The sequence below is a fragment of the Staurois parvus genome, unplaced genomic scaffold (assembly GCF_062004578.1).
Source record: "Staurois parvus isolate SC_StPar_1 unplaced genomic scaffold, SC_StPar_1.0 ptg000353l, whole genome shotgun sequence".
In the NCBI taxonomy this organism is placed as follows: Eukaryota; Metazoa; Chordata; class Amphibia; order Anura; family Ranidae; genus Staurois; species Staurois parvus.
Window position 1 is genome coordinate 570,786 of NW_028318149.1, and position 6,575 is coordinate 577,360.

A 6,575-nucleotide genomic window follows, 5' to 3' on the forward strand; every position below is an offset into this window, starting at 1 on the left:
GGTTAAACATCTGTTTTGGATGCATCTTTGCATATTTAATTCTTGAAATGCTAAATATTTGCCTTTTTGTAGCAAAATATTTGTATGTCATGATCATTAAAAAGCTGTATTATAAATACATAAATCCTATGTGATAATTGTATGCGAACCCAAAACGCTGTTGGCAATACCTAAAGCAGACCTGTGAGTGCTTTTTTTTTTATTTTGCAAACCTCAGCAAGAAATACAGCAGGCATAGGCAACTACATATGGTTTAATTCCTGTAAATATTTTGAGCTCGCTCCCAAAACCTAGGATGCCTGATTTTTGTGTATGCAACTAGTAACAGGACTTTCCTTTTTGAGGCCAGCTGTCACATTTTGTTGTATTTTAGGTATAGGCCACAGTATCACTATGTATTGAATGGTCCGTGTTTGACAATAGAGCAGCCTCAGTTTTTAAAGCCCCAACGCACTTAAAAAAACAAAATATGCCTGCTTTCTTATGGCGTCAACTGGAACCACGCAGATTTACAAGCTGAACTTGACTGCAGCATTTAAAGGCAGCAAGAAGTCAAAACCGAGGGCCTATTTAGACTTTTGTATTGTGGTAATGCATGCTAATGAGTGTCTAACTGTATTATAGCTTCACATGTTTTGAATGGCACATCACGCTAATACGTTTGGTGTCCACATCAATGGTGCACATACTGTGCTTTTATGGTGTGCTGTATTTGTGCAAAAAATGTACCCAACTTTTATCTGCATTGTGGCGCATTCTAAATGAAGAGTGCTTTAATGCAATGCTATAATGCACTGCACCCCATAAGTCTGGCCAGCCTGAAAGTTTTTTTGAATACATGCACATTGTATACACATCGGAAACCCTTCCTGATGTTTACTCGGGACTTTCTGGTACCTTCAGGTGATTGGACAATAGCAAAGCTTTGCTGGTACTTCCCCCTGGGTGTACCCCAGTAACCCTACTCCTCATTTCCTTTATAATGCAACAATAGAAGCAGTGCAAACTCTGTACAACCTTGTGAGACATGCCCAGACCCCACATTGTCTTGTAATGTTGCTTTGGACACTTGATTTTGCTTGGGTCCTCACCTCAGCACTTGATGCAAAGCCACAGGGTGCTATACAGGTGCCACGGGCAATTTTATGAAACCCATACCCTGAAGACACATTGGGGGTATGCCCACCGTGACTAGCAAAACCTGGACCCTGATTAGGAACCAGCAACATGAATAAATAAAGTTTACCCTGTACTGATACTGTGGCCTACAGATTACAGGTTTTACTAAATGGTATTTTGTCTACTAAAAATCAGGAAAGCAGGAATTGTCTAAAAATTACACACTTGTGCTGTGCATTTAAAGTTTTCTAACTTTGCTGTAGCATTTCAATATTCAGTGTAGTCTCAGGTGGATGACATGTAGTGTTGCAACACACCACAGGTTGCACTATTACCATTATTTCTATCTAGAGCCCTTTATAATAAAGTACTTGGGCACTTCTACTGGCCTCTTTGCTATAAGACAATCTACACTTGGGTTGCAGCACACTGTGTCAAAGACTCATCCCTTTTTATGCATCTTGGTTGCAAAGGTGGAAACCAGGCACAAGGGAACAGTGCCAAAGTTAGGCAAACATTCACTGCTGAAGGCCTGCAAAACACGCAAACTGCTCAGTGACTACGCTTCTCTTGACCCGTAGCAGGACCCTATTTTAACACTGGTATTTGCATCTGATTCTAGCTCTACAGCCCTGGTCAAAAGTTTTGAGAATGACACAACTTAATTTTCAGTCTGCTGCTTCAGTGTCTTAGATTTTTTTTTTTTTTTTTTTTTAGATATTACTATGATGTACTGAAGTGTAATTACAAACATTTCATAAGTGTCAAAGCATTTATTGACAATTTACATTCAGTTTATGCAAAAGTCAATATTTGCAGTATTGACCCTTCTTTTTCAACATCTCTGCAATTTGTCCTGGCATGCTGTCAAACAGCTTCTGGGCCACATCCTGATGACTGGCAGCCCATTATTGCATAATCAATGCTTGGAGTTTGTTAGAATTTGTGGGAGGGTTTTGCTCACCTGTCTCTTGAGGGTTGACCACAAATTCTCAATTGGATTAAGGTCTGGGGAGTTTCCTGGCCATGGACTCAACATTTTATCTTTTGTTCCCCATGCCACTTATCACTTTTTGTTTTATGGTGCTCCATGATGGAGCACCATAAGGCAAAAAGTGATAACTGGAAAAGGCATTGATTGTCCCCAAACTGTTCATGGATGTTTGGGAGAAGTTGTTTTCGAAGGATGTTTTTGTTACCTTTCTTTTTTCATGGTTGTGTTCTTGGCCAAAGGAGTGTGCTCACTCAGTTTTGCCTGAGAAGTAACCCCACACATGAATGGTATGACACAGGACTGATGTTCGCACTCCACTTTTTCTCCTCTGGACAAGGTTTTTTTTCCAGATGTCCCAAACATTTAGAAAGGGGATTCATCAGAGCATGACTTTACCCAGTCCTCAGCATTCCAATTCCTGTACTTGCAAGCAAACTAAATGCATTAAAAACGTGAAGATGATCACATCAATATGTACCATGCACGTGGTTCTAGTTCAAACCTATGATTTTCAATATTAACCACTTGAGCTCCTGAGGATTTACCCCCCTTAATGACCAGGCCTCTTTTTGCTACTCTGCGCTGCACTAATTCAACTGATAATTGTGCGGTCATGTAATGCTGCACCTAAACGAAATTTACATCCTTTTTTTCACACAAATAGAGCTTTCTTTCGGTGGTATTTGATCGCCTGTGCGTTTTTAATTTTTTGCGCTATAAAAAAAGGCTGACAATTTTGAGAAAAAACAATATTTTGGACTTTGCTATAAAACTTCCAGTAAAAAAAATTAAAAAATCAAATTTTGTCACAAATTTCATCTAAAATGCATTCTGTGACATGTCTTTGCTAAAAAAAAAAATCCCAATATGTGTAAAATAATTGGTTTACATGAAAGTTATAACGTTTACAAATGGCGGGAAATATACTGGGATTTTTATTTTTTATACTAATAATGGCGGCGATCAGCGACTTATGGTGGGACTGCGGTAGACATTTTGACACGGGGGGGGGGGGGAGGAACTGACTTGGGGTCACTGACATCCCCAGTGTCACCAATACAATGATCAGTGAAAAAAAAAAACCACTGACACTACTAATGGCACTGGGGAGGAAGGGCTTAACATTTTTAGAGTTTACTGTGTGAAGGGAGTGTTTTACTAGGGGGTGGGGGTGTGTGCTGGACGGGGACAGGCTGATGAGGGAGAGAAACTCTTCTCTCCCTCTTCAGCTTGTCACGAGCTGTCAGGGACTGACACAGAGCAGGGCTGTGTATAAACAATGCAGCCCTGCTCTGTGTCAGCGATCCCCACGAATTGCGGGGAAACTGCCGGTAATGACCAGCCGAGACCCGCTGCTGACACCCGTGGGACAAGTAGGGCAGGCGCGCGCCCCCTACCTGTTTTGCAAAACCTCGTTTTAAAACGTGGTTTTGCCTGCCCGTGCCACCCTGCAAATGCATATATGCAGTGGCTGGGGCAGAAGATGTTAAACTATTGGAGATTAAGTCCAAACAAAGTGAAGGCTCTATTCCAAGAATGCCTAAAAGGGAAGAACAAACCAACATTAACACTGTAAAGTTGTTATTGGTATTTGTAAGCCTCAAGGACTATCTTCTGTGCCACCTTCAGAGGGGATAGCATCAGCATATACCAGTTCTTACCTCCCTTTAAATCAAGTTCTTCCAAGGGCAAGGCAGCACCATGCACCAGTCATGTGATAGGTTGTACACCAGAAGACCAACTTTTGAACAGTATTGAAACTGGCGAGAGCTCGGTCTCATCTTTGACTTCACAGAAGTGTGGCGTCTAAGGGTATTGGCTCTGAATTTTCCTGTCAAACTCAATTGGATCAGATCAACCACTTGTGTGAAATGTAGAATTTATGTGAATTGTGTTGGGGTCCTCCCAAGAAGTTAAATGGGGACATCCATGAAATATCCAGAAATGGGTGCTATGATCAGCTGAGTTGAGGTCTGTAGACACATAATGCTTTTGATCAAATTTGAGAAACTTCTGATATGTTCTATCACAAGGGTAGGCAAACCCCCCCCCCCCCCCCCCCCAAACACGGGTACCACGCAACGCCTCTTGCCGACATACGATTCCCTTCCGATCAGCACACCAGAACGGGGAAGTGTCGGTGAGAAACCGTTTCTGCTGCACTAATGCATTCGGATATCAGAATTCCCTGCACTGAGGGGGAGGAACTGTGCCCCCAAACATTGTACATGGTAGGAAACATTGTTTGGTCCTCTATCTTTGGAGCTGCAGCAAAGATCTATCTAGCTCTTGTGTTGGGGAAGAGATTGGGTGTAGTTCTAGGGGGGTGGGGGGGGCAGTCCCTGTTTCCAGGAGGAAAACAGTGATTGGCCACTGCTAAAACTAATCAGTCCTGCTTGCTCTTCAGAATGGTTGCCACTACAAATCTCAGAAGAAAATACAACAAAAACAAATCCTGGGACTTTTGAGGCAGAACCACACATGAAATAGATATAAAAAGTAAAATGCCAATTGTTATTGTGGGGAAAAAGACCTAAAATCATAGGAGACCATATCCAGTGAAGGAAATAAGTATTTGATCCCCTTCTGATTTTGAAAATTTGCCCACTCACAAAGAAATGATCAGTCTAAAAATCGAATGGTAGGTGTATTGAAACAGAGAATAGCAACAAAAAATTCAAAAGAAATGCATGTCTAAAAAATTATGCACTGATTTGCATGTTCATGAGGGAAATTAGTATTTGATCCCCTATCATTCAGCAGGATTTCTGGCTACCAGGTGTCTTTCATACAGGTATTGATATTAGAAGCTGATAGGCTGATATTAGAAGCGGTCTCTTAAAGGGAGTGCTGCTAATCTGATTTCTGTACAATCTTTCACCACTAGAGCGAAGGACTATACATGATTTGCACAACAATCAGGCCATCACCATCAAACCAGCGGATAAAGGGGGAGCAGTTGTTGTGATGGATACAAACATACATACAAGAAGGCCAGAGGCAGCTGGAACATGCCATCTACTATAAAAAACTGGATTATGGTCCGACCCAGGACTTTACAAAGCAATTAAAAGGTCTCATTAAAACACTTCCAGCCCACCTACATTCAGAACTTATAAATGCGATTCCGGATCATCCAGAAATCGGGGACTTCTACATGCTACCCAAAGTCCACAAGCCAGGAAATCCAGGCAGACCCATCATAACAGGTATGAACACACTCACCGAACAAATCTCAGGCTTTGTAGAAAAATGTTTAAAACCGTTAGTCAAGAATACTGCTAGTTTCCTACAAGACACAACTAACTTTCTGAACAAGATCAACAACAGACAGCAATTACCATCTAATACACCTCTAGTGACTATGGATGTAGTATCCCTGTACAGTAATATCCCTTACAAGGATGGATTAGCTGTATGTCACAGATCCTTATCATCCTCACCAAACCACAAATACACTGCTGAGGATGTTACACAGCTCATTGAATTCATACACACAACTACTTTGCCTTCAATAAAGACATCTATCTTCAATGTATGGGTACTGCGATGGGAAGTAAAATGGCACCCCAATATGCCAATTTATTTATGGCTGACCTGGAGGAAAAATTCCTGAACAGCATGGAACAAAAACCATACAGATACTATCGCTATATTGATGATATTTTCATCATATGGACAGAAGGTGAAGAAAACCTAAAACAATTTTACTCACTGATCAACACTTTTCATCCATCAATCAAACTAAAAATGGAATACTCAAACACATATGTCAACTTCCTAGACACCACAGTATACATCAGGGATGATACACTTCACACATCAATATACAGGAAACCCACTGACAGATGCAACTACCTCCACAGTTCCAGCTTCCACCCCCAACATACAAAACGTGCCATCATACACAGTCAGGCCATCAGATACCACCGAATATGTTCTGACCCAAGAGACAGAGATAAACATCTCGGGACACTAGCAGACTCCTTCCATAAGAAAGGTTACAAGGACAAAACTATCAACACCAGCATAAACACAGCCTTGAGAACCCGAAGAGAAAATCTGCTTCAGTACAAGGAAAAAAAAACAAACAACCGTGTACCTCTAGTAACCACATACAACCCAGCACTAGAAGGGATAAGAAAAATAATCAAAGATTTACAACCCATCATAACAGAGGATGGAACTCTGAAAGAAATATTCCAACAACCCCCAATACTGGCCTTCAGACAACCCCCCAACCTCAGAAATAAACTAATCAGTAGGAAACTTCCTTCTGATTATGAGGTCACAAATAATGGAAGCGAATCCTGCAATAAGAAACGCTGCAAACTGTGCAACCAAATCAATCCATCAAAAAGTGTCAGACACTCAAAAGGGATCTTCAATATCTCCGGATCATACAGCTGCACCTCCAGTAATGTTGTGTATCTTATCTAGTGCAGAAAATGCAGCAAAGGAT